The sequence below is a fragment of the Fukomys damarensis genome, unplaced genomic scaffold, assembly GCF_012274545.1.
Source record: "Fukomys damarensis isolate Sample0158 unplaced genomic scaffold, DMR_v1.0_HiC HiC_scaffold_16, whole genome shotgun sequence".
Classification (NCBI taxonomy): domain Eukaryota; kingdom Metazoa; phylum Chordata; class Mammalia; order Rodentia; family Bathyergidae; genus Fukomys; species Fukomys damarensis.
Window position 1 is genome coordinate 46,669,467 of NW_022900928.1, and position 14,256 is coordinate 46,683,722.

Sequence of the window (14,256 nt, forward strand, 5' to 3'; positions counted from 1 at the left end):
CAAGGGAGCTGTCCTACATGATATCCCAATGCCCAATGCTAAGGATGTCTCCAAACACCCTTACACATCATGGAACTTTGCCTACAAAATAACTTTAAAGCATTCTTTGCCAGCCTGTGTCTAACCATTGGTGGCCTGTAGACCAAATAATAAATGCTATGGCAGGAAAATAGTTTTCATCAGGAATCTTCATAGACAAAATATGGTCAGCTTTCTGACAACCTAAATATTGCTTCTCATCCCTCTTTTGTTGTCAAAGAACTGGCAAGAATAACATATTCACGTAGTTCATATGACAAGCACCAGAAACAACTGCCCTGTAAGTATCTCTTGTTACACACACAAAAAATTTTTTTTTCTGTATCAGGCATTGAACTCAAGGCCTTGTGCTTGGGAGGCATACAAATACAATAAATGTTTAAATATTTTAAAAATCCTTAATACAGTAAAAGATACATTGTGGAGACTAATGGGACAAGTGTGTTTGAAATGAGGGGAGTATTTTAAGTATTTTGAGGAGGAATGACAGTATTCTTCTACTGTAATAAATTTTTAATTTAAACATATGTTTTGATCACACCTTACTGATCAAAAGCTTACAGCAATTTCTGTCAAATAAAAACATTAGTGTGCCCTTACCCACCTTATACACCTATGATTTCTAGTTCTTCTCCAAAGTCAAAATGACAATGAAAGTAAATGTTTTAAACAAATAAGGACATTGAGGTAGCTACAGGTGCATAGACAAGACTTCCACGGCTGTTAGAAAGCAGCACAGGCAATGGGATGCATGCTTGAAAAAAGGAGAGTAGCAGGAGGGGGCCTAGTGACAGTGTGTCTTTCATTGCAATAAATTTTGTAAAACTTTAAATGTTTACTGTATATTTTGACTATGTCTCATAGAGAGATAGGTACAGAGAAAGCTCATGTGTGTTAATCACAGAAAAGTTCCACCAACAGAAAGAATCTACATAGGAAAAGCTTAGAAACTAGTATTCGCTGTTTATATCATCTCTGTGGATAACAAGTTCTATAAACTCACTACCAGATAATTTAATTCACTTTTCCCCCCTCTCTTCTCCTCTCCTTTATTCTTTTTTTTTTCTTTTTGGTCATAAAATGATCTATTTCAAACTTCAGGAGGTGATCCCTAATTCTTGTATTCCATTCCAATTTAATTCAGTTCAAGGAGAATTACCTATTGTGTTTCCAGGGCTGTGGTTTTGGTATTGAAAAGAAATATAAATTACATTTCCTGTTCTCAAGGTATTCTAAGCCCTGTGGGGGAATACAAGGCTAAACAGAAAAGGTATTTGTCTGAGAGGATATGACTATTACTAAAATGAATTACATGGATAATAGGTGCTACACAGTCCCATATACTCTAAGATTTGTTAGAAAAATCACAGCTTATTTACAGTGGAAAGAGTTCTAATTCTTATAGGCAGTTGGCTATGTTGGTGTTCCTAAAACAGTGGATGATCCGGTTGTTCTTCTTAGTCTTGTTTCATTGGTTTGAGGGTGAGCAGACTCACACATGGAGGCAGAATCTGCAAGTAAGATGCTGCGAAGGTTGACCATCTGTCTAGGTTTTCTTGTATGGCACAGGAGAAGTCCTGAGTGATCATGGATGCTCTCAAAAGTCAGTTCATCAGGAGCTGCTAGGGAAATGTCATTGCTGGAATGAATCTCTTCTCCTAATGCCTCTGAAAACTCTCACAGTAGGTGGCAAGACTATTCCTGAAATCACAGCCAGTTTCCTTTGGCTGGGTGGAGACTGAAACTGCAACCTCCTAAGTTATGTATAATGCCTACTTCTTAATTTCACAGAGGATCTGCCACCAGATTCTATGTAGAATGGTCAGGAGTGAGACTACTACATGGAGAAGTAGTCAGAGGCATCACTGCCCAACAGCCCTCATATCCTTATTGAAATGATTTAAACAAGCATTACCTAAATGCTTAGGTAGAGATAGAGTTTGGGAAAAAGATGTGGGCAATGCTCCATTTTCCCAGTTGTACCTTTTGGGAAGGAAATGAGATTTGGCTTTTTAGAATAAAGTCTTTTGGGGGAGAAATGGTACACTGAAAGAAAACAAGTGTCAAAATCTCCAAAGGCATGCCTTTGAGCCTTTACCATTAATATAAGAACAAAGTTCCTCCTTTTTCCTTTTAACAAGTGAGCAAGAGGCTTCTGCTGTTTCATATGATCCACAGATTTAGACAATACTGTTTTGTAAGGAATGCCTCACACTCTAGTGAAATTAATGTGGTTTTCATAAATATAAATTGTATCAGAACTGTTGTTAGAGAAACCTAAGTAGAAAGAATAGCAGAAGCATGAAAAAGAAGAGAAATCTGTGGCTAGATTTGATTCAGAATGCAAGCCCCTTGAATCTTACTGCCATACAGGTATCTTTCTAAAATGTAAGGCTTGCCATCTATTGTTAGATGAAGTCTTCATGGCAAGATGTTTAATGCCTTTAATCATTAGCCCTATGTTATTTTTCCAGGCTAATTTATTGTCAGTCCCTTATCCTATTTTTTTATGAAGTCATGTTCAAGTCTGAGCCATGCCCCCAAGCATTGTTTCTCAAACTTCAGGGAGCACATGGGTTACCTGGAGGGTTTGTGCAAACCACAGATCACCGGTCCAAAACCCCTTCTCTCAGGCAGGCCTAAAATTTTGCTGGTTGAGTTGATATTGCATCTGCTGATCCTAAGATGGTCATTTGAAAAACCCTTCCCCACTGCCTCCAGTCTTTATACTTGACTCATATTCTACATTTTTAAATAATATAATATTTTGAATTTTATGGTAGTTGCATGTCCTGTGGTGTTTATTGCCTTGACTAAGGAAAGAATTTGTGTTTTAATAAGCTTCACATCTCTCTTGCCTGCTGCCATGATTTCTCCTTATAAGAAAAGATCAATAAATGCTCATGTGTTAAATGGGCAGGAAGCCAGACTGACGACATGCATCTTCTTTGCAGCCGACGGAAAGCCCAGCACTTATGTTTACAGGACCTCACAGAGCTATTAACATCTAGCCATTGGGAAGAGCCTCTGATCCTTTATTTCTTAATCACACTTCAGGTTGCCTTCTCCTTCTTTCTTCCTTTAAAGGTATTTTTAATTGACACTTGAACCTGGTTGGCAGTAAGGACGTCAACTCAGAAAGCCCTAGATTTGAACCCAACTATGATACTTATGCATTCCTTATAAATGGCCTTTAGCAAGTGAGCTGACCTAGGCTCAGTTTCCCACTCTTAAAGTAGGGAATGATATTTCTTATTTTACAGATTTGCTTTCAGGATCCAATAAAATAATGAAATCGTATAGCTCTTTGCTTACCAAACAGTAGGTCCTCAGACTATATCTACTGTTTATTATAAATAAAAATTCCAGTGAGAACGTACAGGATGGTTTGACTAGAGCACACACTTCCTAAGAATAACCCCTGGTGACCATTTGCCTATTAATCACTTTACAAAATTTGACAAATAGCTGCAGGATAACCTGAGCGGTACTGTAGCTTTCCCTGAATATCAGTGACCCTGATTTCTGCTAGGGGGATAAATCTTCCCTTTTAATATAATTTCTCATGTCAGTGTGAAGTAAGAATGTCACTAAGAGAAGCCTCTACGAACTGCACCACTGAGGAGAATGGGAAGCCTCCCTGAGCACCAGCCTGGAGAGAAGGCCTGTGTGCTACAACTGGGAGCGTGCAGACCCTGAAATAATAGGATTGTGGCACAGAAGGCAAGAGAATCAAATTTCCTCCGCCTCCTCCACACAAATCATTCACAAAGGAAATAGGCATTTGAGGGAAAAGTTCCTTTAGAACATATTTTTCTATTTGTATTTTTATTACCCTATCTCATAAATCTCATTGCCTACTAGTATGATTCCCTGGGCAAAACAGTCCAGATCTCTTTTGGTCTCTTAATAGGTTCATTTTTGACTCTGAGGAGTAGACAAAGGAATTCGAGAAACAGCATCTGAGCACAGTAACATGTGAGGGAGCAGAGAGCAGGGTTTCTTTGGACTGACGATAGGTGATATGAAGCCGACCTTCCAAATAACTTCAAGTTCATGGGTTACTTACGTTCATTCTGAAGGAAGTATTTGAGGAATAAAAACACGGTTGCAGGCTCTGTTTTATATTTTACTTAGGACTCTAGTTTCATGTAGTTTCATATAGCAGCAACACATCCAGAACCATTCCACATTTTAGCTTCCCAATTATATCTCCCAGTTTACCACCTGCCCCCAGATTATAAGAAACTGGATGATTGGTTTTGGCCTGGGAAACAAAATCACTTTGATATACACCCTCCATTTTACAGACAAGGAAAAACAGGCTGAAATCTAGCTCTTCTAACCTTCAACAGATTACTCCCTTCTACTCTACAGACATCATATTCATTTTTCTGCTCTTAATACACTGTAGGCCCCAGCTTTCTTTTAGGTTAGAAAGAAGAAAAATAAAGTTGAAGGGTAATGTCCACATCCTCAACATGAAGGCCTCCTCCACGCTCTCTCCTCTCTATAAGGGGCTCATAAAAGTATGTCTTTGAATCCTCGTTTGATGCAAAACAAAAAAGTTTATAGGACTAATAAAATATTTAAACATCTCCTAACATCTTCTAATATAGGTCTAGCTATGCTCTAGGAACTGTATTAGGTATTGGGTATCAGAAGATAAGCACTGTCTTCATGGAACTTACATTTGAGCTAAACTGCCCTGAGCAAAAGGGTCTGGGAAGGGTTCATCGCAAGACTTTCTAAACATAAAAAGCCCAAAGTCTGGCATGGTTTAATTAAGTGACCATCCTTCCTAATTAGCCATGAAAAACACTCTTTGTATAGCTGTGCCATTATCACTTCCTCTAGGATTAGTGCAATCCGTGATATGAAGGCCTTCTGTGCTCTACCATTTCCTCTGGGGATTTGCAAGTTTTGCAAAATTCCAGCTTTAGAATGCTAGCTGGAGCCAAGTCTTCATTACTCACATTACTCCGCATGCCAAGCAGACTTTGCGGGCTTCCTTTACAGTAGAATGCACACTGTAAACTTTCCTTAGTTTAAAGAGATGCACAAAAATCTCTTCCCTAAACCTGGGGCTGTCTCGGCAGTTTAAGTATACACTTTCTTCATTCCAAGCAAAAATTGGCAATTGCCAGGCCCAGAATATGTATGTGCTAATTTCCCATTCCCTGTTAAGAAAAAGCTTGATATTATAGAAATGATTCAGGCCCTTTGTAGACTCGACTGACAAGGCTCCTTTCAACTTTTCTATTTGTCTAGAATAGCTGGTATGGCAATTGCTTTTTTTCCTCTGGGGTCATTTTTTCAATCATAAACTCATTAAATTCATTTTTCAAAGCCAAAAGAACCCTAGAGATCAACATGAAATATTTCAAGTGAGAAAATGAAAGTGCTTAGACAAGGTGGCAGCCAGCATTAGAACACAAGTCTCATAAGTGATCTGAAATAGTACTATGTCCTCTCAAATAAATAGTTTCTAATAAATAAAAATTCTAGTAAATGGTTCCAGTGATCTGTGCCATATAGTTCTAGTCTATGTTCTTAGAAGTAACTATTTTCTATTTGTAAGTTGTCCAACTCTTTGGTCCTGAATGCAAAATTGCAGTTTTCATTGAAAATACTTCCCAGGTAATACAAGTAAAACAGATAAATAGATTTTCAGAGTCACAGCAGAAGAGACGCTTTCCCATTAAAGGATGTTGTAGCTTCTGAAAAATCACTATGCTTTTCCAAATCCAAGTTGCATGAGACAAATCAAAAGCATTATATTGCCTTCTGGTTATGGGTCACTCTGTCTTTATGAATCTTGTCATAAAAACATAGAAATTCAGATCTGCAAGGAACTTCAGAGATCATCTTACCAACTCTTTCAGTTTAAAGGTGAAAAAACTAAGTCTCAGAGGATATCAGACACTTGTCTTTGGCTATAGAACTAGTTAACTAGTTACAGGGCTTGTCCTTTTCCCCTCCATCATACTGTTCTGGAACACAGGCCTATGGCACCTGATACACCCACTAGTTTCTTCATCCTAGTATTTTTCCAGCAACACTCTTGCTAGTTTACTCTTCATATGAAATTTCCACAAAAACAGAAGGTGCTCTTGATTTTTTTGGGTGATATTGTTTGTGACAAAGCTTCCAACTCATCTGTTCTATAGCAGAAGTCATGGGCCAAGATATAACAAATCACGTGACATAACAATAACAGAGGGAGGGAGGGAGAAAGGGGGAGAGACAGACAGAGATAGAGAGAGGGAGAGAAGGGAAAAGAAGGAGAAAGAAGAGGAGGAGGAAGAGGAGGAGAAGAAGGCAGGAGGAGGAGGAGAAGGCAGGCATGGTCTCAAAAAGTCAGGTCAGAGATCTGATGGACAGGGCTCGTCACACAGCCTTTGAGGTGTGATACCCAAGACAGATAGCATGGCAGTTCCATTGCTAAAACAAGTGCAAAAGTTTTCAAGTCCTATTTAAAGGGCAAAGAGCCTCTGTGCAGAACAGATTAAGGAAGCAACCCACCCATCCTCTGTCTTATTCTTCACTGAACTTGTGTAATATATTTTCCTAAATGCTTGAGAGCCCAGAAATTCCAGGCACTTTTAAGAACAATTTATTTTATTATAAAAATGATATGTAATCTTTATAGAAAGTTTGATAAACAAGGAAAATTACAGAGAAGTAAATAAAAAAGTTCTACATATCTACTATCTATAGAGAATTCTGTTGATTTTTAAATATACCTTATCAGTGTTTCAGACATGCATATACACAGATACTTTTTCAAATAAATTTGCCTTATATCATTATATATTGTTTGTAGTCTAGTTTCCTCCCTAAATTATAATTTATCAGGAAATTTTATTTTTTCCAAGTGGTTATCAAACTTTAGCAAATATTAGAATCTGGAAGGCTGTTAGAACACAGTGCTACCCACAGTCTCAGTTTCTGGGGATTGTACCACAACATGACTTTAAGGATAAGGCTACATTCTACTGAGCATGGGTGGCCTATGATAGACATTATGCTTTTCCCTTTTTCATTTGTATAAATAATACTGTAATATATTTATGTTTTTTGCCTACCTCTGCTTTTTCATAGAAAACATTATTGAGAAATAATTCATATACTATAAAAATTACCATCCAAGTGTGATGGCACACACCAGTTATCCCACCACTTGGGAGGCTGAGGCAGGAGGATTGCGGCTAGTGTGATGCCAACTTTGGCTACGTAAGTAAGTTCAAGGCCAGCCTGAACTACACAGTGAGACCCTGTCTCAAAAAAATAAATAAATAAGATTAAAAACCCTACATTTCCCTATTTGGGGTATAGTTCTTTGATAGCTTCTTTAGGTTAAATTCTAAAAGAGAATACCTTGATCAAAGATTATGAATATTTAAGGGTTTCATATATATTGACAGTTTGTCCTCTGAGGTTGTACATAATTACATTCTCAGCAGTGTATGAGATCTCATTTCCTGACTTCCTGAGGCGACTCGGATTGTTATAATTTTAAAAACAGCTTTACCAAATCGAAAGGAAGAAAATAGTATCATACTGTTGTTTGTATTTATATATTTTTGACATCAGTTGAGGTTGAACATTTTCCCCTGTATATTTTATTTGGCATTAGTATTTATGACTGTTTTTGTTGTTCTGCCTCAAGCAAGATATTTGTGCTGACACACATCATGCATAACCCAAGACTATGTGGACATAGTCATCTTCATGACAGACTAACAGACATAAGGACTGCCCTACATAAAATACTTCCCACAATTCTCATTGAAGGCTGCATCTCACTGTCACCTCAAATTGTGAATTCCCTGGGGAGCCCCAGGGAAACTCCCATTCAGGCTTTGAAAACATACTAACTTGAATACTCAGGGCTGAACTGAGGGAGTCAGTTTTAAAGCAAACAGCCAGTTGAATTTAGATGAAGGATAAGTGTGATCATGTTTTGTTTAGTTAATCTCAAAATAGAGTGGTTATTTTACCTAAATAGTTTTTCATCTTCTACTCTGCTCCAAGTGTGACAGACCTAGCCTGCAAGTTGACCCTTTATACAGAGGAAACTGGAAGAAAGAGCTCCCATCTGAGTGTAACTACTGTGTGCTGAAGTTCACTAACTTGCCACCAAAGAAGCGTTAAGGTCACACATGCATTGCTAAAGCTTCTGAGGAGAATTTGGCATCCTTGGACTCTCCATTCTTTGGGGGAGAAGGCTCATATATATTTTCACAGGGGCAGGATAAGCACTATCTGTTCTAGCTTTCAACCTGGGGTGCAATGAACTGCCCTGAGGTTTTGAAAAATTGTTTCATCTTTTCTAAAATTCTTCTGTATAAAACAAGGTGATCGGTCATTAGCCCAGCATAATTTGAAATGACAGATCTTATTCTGCCATACTGAGGGCTCACCCTCTAAAATCTAGGTGTTAGGAACACTTTTTTAGTCTTCTCCCCAGTCCCTTTACACACTCTTCCTGAAGGACGTTCTGTGCTCCCCTCCAACATGGCCTCCACTCCTACCCTGACTGTAATACCGAACACCATGTTCTAAATCAAAACCTCGCTCCTTTGTCATGTAAATGCTGTTGGGGAATTTATCTTCCTTGGAAGGGCTGGTAGATCATTCAAAGCTGAGATGTTTAAAGCTCAGCCATTTAACTTTCTCCTTAAGATTCCTACTTTCAGTTTAATCGCATCATCATTTGTGTTTGAAAATCTCAAGTCTCATCCGGATACTCTATTTGCTTGTTCATTGGATCCTGCCTCCCCTTGCCTCAAATTAAGTGTCTAACAGGGTTCTCCTTTTCTCCTCCCATTCCCCCTGCGAATAGCTCAGACTTTCTAAACTTCTCCTCCTTACTACTGCAGTCCTCCTAGCTGAACTTCCTCCTCCACCATAATCCACTTCAAAACTAGGCTCCAGAGGTGTCTTCCCACTGAAGAAATCTGATAATGTTACTCCCTTGCCTACAGAAGGCTTCCCAGAGGACTAATCTGCATTCTTTGGCATGGCGCACGAGACCTTTCATATCTCTTTTTTCTCCCTCTCGCTTCGCTCCCACCATCCCCTTCCTGGCAAGCTTTTCCTAGTCATGCTGTATTTCTGTTCCCAGAATAAGCTATTTTTAACCATTTACCCCTCCAGGTTGTGTGCACAAAAATCTCATCCTTCAATATCAACAGAGGTAAAAATCCTCACTCATTCAACACATTTTTTGCATGCAGCATTTGTAAGCCACTCTGCTCAAAGAAGCCAGAGAATCCTTGTTCTCATGGAGTTGTGGATTTCTTTGGAAGCCTTTCTTGACACCTTTGACAGCTACCAATTTCCTCTTTAATTTCTCCCAGAATTCTGTTCACATAATTATTACAGCAATTAAGAAGTCACAATGTAATGATGTGTGGATAGATGTAAAGTCTGGATTCCTGTCTAGGCTGAGAACTCTTGGGGTTGGGGGTGGAAGGGTTGTAGCAATGAGGAATATCATTCTTTTCTAAGTTTGAGGAGGTTGTTTAACATAGAAGTTAAGTTCATGGGTTTTGGGTTCTTGCCCTCTCCATGCTTTGGTTTTCTCCTTATTGAAGGAACATAGCAGTAGTGACCTTTCAATTGAAGGATTAAAGCAGTAAATACATGAAAGTAATTAGTCAGCATGTGGAAGATACTTTACTTTTATTAATCCCATTATAGTGTCTAGTGTTACAAAGCTCTAAGTAAAAACTGATAGGATGAGTGGATGAATATTATTTAAATATCATAAAATATATTTGTCTATGCCTAGTCAGAGATTATATTAAGGGGTTAGGGATTTAGTTCAATGGTAGAGCTCTCTGCAGGCTTCATTCCCCATCAGTGGTTCTCTCTGCCTCCTTTCTGATGTAGTGATTTTGTAATAGACCCCAGAGCCTACATTTCTGATAAGCACTGGGAAGACGGATAGTCCTTGGGTCATATTTTGGAACCACTAGCCTTGGCAAGGTGTCTTAGACTCCTTCACCTGCTGAGCATCCTGGTGCTTCACATTATCATCTGAGTGAAGGGACTGAGGGGTCCTGATCAGAGTCGCTAGTGCCAGTGCCATGTGACCCTCACTGGATCTCCTGCGGGAGACAACCAAGGAGGGAAACGAAGCACATAAAACCCACTGAGTGGAGATAGGCTACCACAGTGCAAGTTAGTGTGGGGATGTGGAAAAACGGTTGAGCAATTCCCACTTGGGTTACTTCCCAAGAGTCGTCAACGTAGTAATGGTATTTAGAGAGACTTGGTGTTGCTATGTGTGTTTTAGCTTCACCATAAGTTTTATATTGGTTAATTTACTACTATAAATCTGTCATGAATTACATACCTGATATCCAGCTGGTCAGTTTGTCTTTCTGACCTTTATATGATGAGTGAATTCCTCCCAGCTTTGTTCTGACTCCTACACAGGGAATTACATACCACTGACTGAAAATCTGAAAGAGTTAATAGCTTTCCCAAGAGGGAACACTTTGCTCTGTATTAACCCCAGGGTCAGTTTGCAAGTGTCAATCACAACAACACTCCTTTATTTTAAAAGTGAAGACAGAGTGCCAGCTGCACTGTGCATTCTGAGCAAGCTATAGTAACAAGGAGAAAGCACACCTGGAGCAAAGAGTCATTCTCTTCTTTCCTGTCCTGCCTGCAGCAGAGTCTGTTCTATGTAGCTTTTTTTGCAGAGGCTTCATTTTCTTGTCCCTAGCCTCTGATGAAGGGCAGCCTTCAGGAAGGGGTGCCTGAGCTACCTCTTTCTAAATAAAAGTATTTTGCTGAGACTACCAGGAGAAAGCACCTGTCACACCTTTGGAAATAAATCTAACGGTGCCAGCAATAGTGAGTTTAGGGAAACCAACTCCTACTCTTACCTTTGTTTCTGTTATGCCAGCAGTGGAACAAGGAGGAATGGCAGATAAAGGAAGACTTTATTCTTTCAGTGCTACACTCCATGCAGCAGCACCTCTACCCCTGAGTTATGGCTGTATGTTGTACTGGGAGAGTGGTCCAGGGTGACTGCCACTGGATATATGTTCTGGGAGAACTCAGTCTCAGAGAAAGCATATCCCCAGTATCAGCATCACAAGGTTGAAGCCTTTCTCCTGGGGCCAGGCACATCCTGTAGGTAGAGTACAACAGTTCAGTACTCTTTGCACATTCTGCCCTCCAGGGTCTCCTTGGCTAGAACCACAGAATCCCATTTTCTTCATTTTCCATCCTTTCTATATAATGTGGTGAAATATTTCCTACCAAATTTCATTGATTAGGTAAAGAATAATGTTTCCCAATTTAAAACTAAACCAGAAACATACAAGAAATGGCTAATCAACACTCTAGTCTCCATCAGAGTTCCAGAATAATCATTTTCTTTATCATTCCAGTGGAAGTACAGAAAATTGGCCTCCAGTGAGTTTTTCAGCCTTACTGCAGACATGGTTTGTTGTCTGAAGGTTTTCTGAAAAACGGATACCAGCTTAGGACCCTCCTTTATGATTTGAGTTCTACATTTTGAAAGGAAGCTGAGAAGGAGAGCATAGGTTCTCTTTCCCTTTGAAGAAGGATCAAATTGCCATGGTGTGGATAAACAGGCAGCAAGTGACAGGAGGACTTCTGGGTTGAAACTGTGGGTGAATGGGTGAGGGAGGAGCATGGCTTTTACATATGATTTTCCTTTTTTGGGGTGCTGGTAAGGGAGTACATACTATTCAGCTCTCTGTTCCCACTTGTCTATCCTCTGCCCCTTCTCTTTTTTCTATCTTACTGTCTCCCAGGTAACTGATGGTGTCTTAATGAGGAGGAAAGAGTGAGCAGGGTTGTGTGTGAGCTCAGAATGATACTGTGTCCCTTACTGGTTGTCACTATCTGTCCAGTGAAAACGTGGCTCATCATACATGTTTATATTTTCTCCCAACCCAGCTCCTGCTTGACTAATATCTCCGTATGCCTCAAGGCTCTGTCTAGTTGGGATGGATGCGCTCTTTCTGTGTCAAGACGTGACATGTAACAACCAGTCCATTTTTCCATCTTTCTTCAGTTCCTATGTAGTCCACGAGGGCATCTCTGTCTCCTGTGCCTCCACAAAACACCTGGGTATGCTTGGAATTCAATATTTAAAAAAAAAATTAGTGAAAATATGTATAAATAAATGTTATGCAAAGGATGGACAGAGTCCCTTCTAGTTGGCAGTATAGGTATAGGACAGATAGAACAGAAAAATGGTGATGTTATACTTAAATTCCAGTCAGAAACTGAACAGTATCCCAAAGTCTAATAAGAAGAGTCAAATTATGCTGGAAGCAGCTTTAATGGTGATGGTAGAAAAAATGAATAATAGATACCACGAGGTAGGATTTGAGGTACAGGCAATACCTATGAAACCAGGAAGGATGAAGGAAGTGGAAAGAGTCCCGTGGAAGGCCTCTGCTGCCTCTTCCATCCTCAGAAGAGTCGCACAGAAGGAATACTGCTGTTGGAAGGCAGACTGAGTGCTCACCCTAAATCTGACAACTACAGCTAGAATGCTACTTCTTGGGTGGCTGAGATCATCCTTGCACACCTTTGATACTCCAGCAGCCTCTTCCCTCTGCACCTTGTGCAGAGAGCTATGTGGGGGCTAAGTGCTGATTTGACTAAACACAAAGCACAGTAGATTCTGGCAAACAGGGATGGGACCTTTCTACTTTTTTACATTGATATATTCAATATGTACAGACAAGACCTATTGTTTGTTGCACAGTTGGTGCTCAATAAATACTTGTTGAATGAGTACTTGAATTTTAAAAGCCTCAATGCAGGCCATCCTGTTTACAGCCAGAGTTGAGTGGTGTTTTGAGTAGTGTTTTCAATTAACCCTCACCAAGGTGGTTCATGGCTTGTTGATGAAGCAAAAGTGAGTAATAAACCTTGTTCCAGCTGCACTCGTGACCTGATGAAGTGCCCTGAAGGTCTGAATGGTGGCACTGCAAGAGTCCTCTGCTTGGGTAACTTTCTCATTTCTGAAGCAAGATAATGTAGGGTACTTTTCAAGATGGAAATAGGTTACAAGAGCAAGAGGACAGCTACTTTCCTCAAACTGATCTCTCTATCTGTGTCCTCTCACGTGAGAAGAGGGCTCTGTACTTATTTTTACATTTCCGAATTTAGAGTAAACTCCCCCTCTCTGGACATGCATGTTTCACCCTTGAAAACAATGACATGAAAACACAATATTGGTCATGGACTAAATTTCACATTAAGTAGTATATGTGTTAAAGGCATTCACAACCCAAGAGAATGTGGGTTTACGTTTCACTTGTCCTGCTACAATACTCTATGAATTTATTCAGCTGGTTTCAATAATATAATTTTTTTAAAAAGTGGTGGGAATATTTTTCTGTGTGTACATTATGGAACGAGAGACTCTTACAAAAAGAATTTAACACCAGTGGAACACATGTGTACAGATGGAAAAACATGAGTAATTCCCTTTCATATGCTTTCCAGACTCTCAATATGTAGAGAACCACACACTGAATCAGAGCCAAGGTGCCTTTGTAATGGGCATTCATTTTGCCAACTGCCATGGACAATAAGATTCTATTTCCTTCCTAACATCCTTCCCCTCCTTTCACCCCAGCACAATAACTTGGCATTTATGGGACATGCCTTGCCAGGTTCTTGCCCATGCAAACAGTCTGCACCTTTCCCTCTGCAGAAGGGCTCTGGGAGACTCAAGGAGCTTTTGGTAAAATGGGTCCCTGAACTCTTGGACATACACTGCAGCCGTGGGCCACAAACATCTTGGAGAAAATGTTTCACCACCAAAAGAAGAGGCTCAAACACAGAGGGTAATTTTTATATTTGTGACACTTAGGAAGTATGAGTGGAGAAATGGCTTTGTAATGAAAATGGTCTTGTAAATTATAGTCTGGGGGGAGGAGCTGATTTTCATTGGGGTACAAGTACATTTCTACCAGGTTGTTTGGGCAGCATGGAAGGCCCTGGAGATAAAGGACTGGAGCTCAGAGAAGAAATCAGGTCTTGGCTGGAGAGTTTCAGATCTTGAGGGTCATCCATATAGAAATGGCAGCCCACAAGAAGGAATGGGTAAGAAACTAAGGCTGAGCCTGCACTTTATGAACCATCTACATCTGGAAGGGGCCAGAAGGAGAGAAGCAGCAGGATTCATAACAGGAAGAGGAGGAG

The 14,256-nt window shown here is 39.8% G+C and overlaps 1 protein-coding gene and 1 long non-coding RNA gene across 2 annotated transcripts in view; one reads left to right on the forward strand and one right to left on the reverse strand.

Moving 5' to 3' along the window:
- The window catches only part of Maml2 (mastermind like transcriptional coactivator 2), a 329,986-nt gene that overhangs the window by 164,857 nt on the left and 150,873 nt on the right, over positions 1–14,256 (reverse strand). The gene's annotated exons all lie outside the window — the stretch shown is intronic.
- Positions 12,013–14,256, forward strand: part of LOC104868739 — a 7,022-nt gene continuing 4,778 nt past the window's right edge. Inside the window, exons 1-2 of the long non-coding RNA XR_004517461.1 lie at positions 12,013–12,162; positions 13,766–13,898. This is a non-coding gene — a long non-coding RNA (uncharacterized LOC104868739). The remainder of the gene's footprint in view (positions 12,163–13,765; positions 13,899–14,256) is intronic.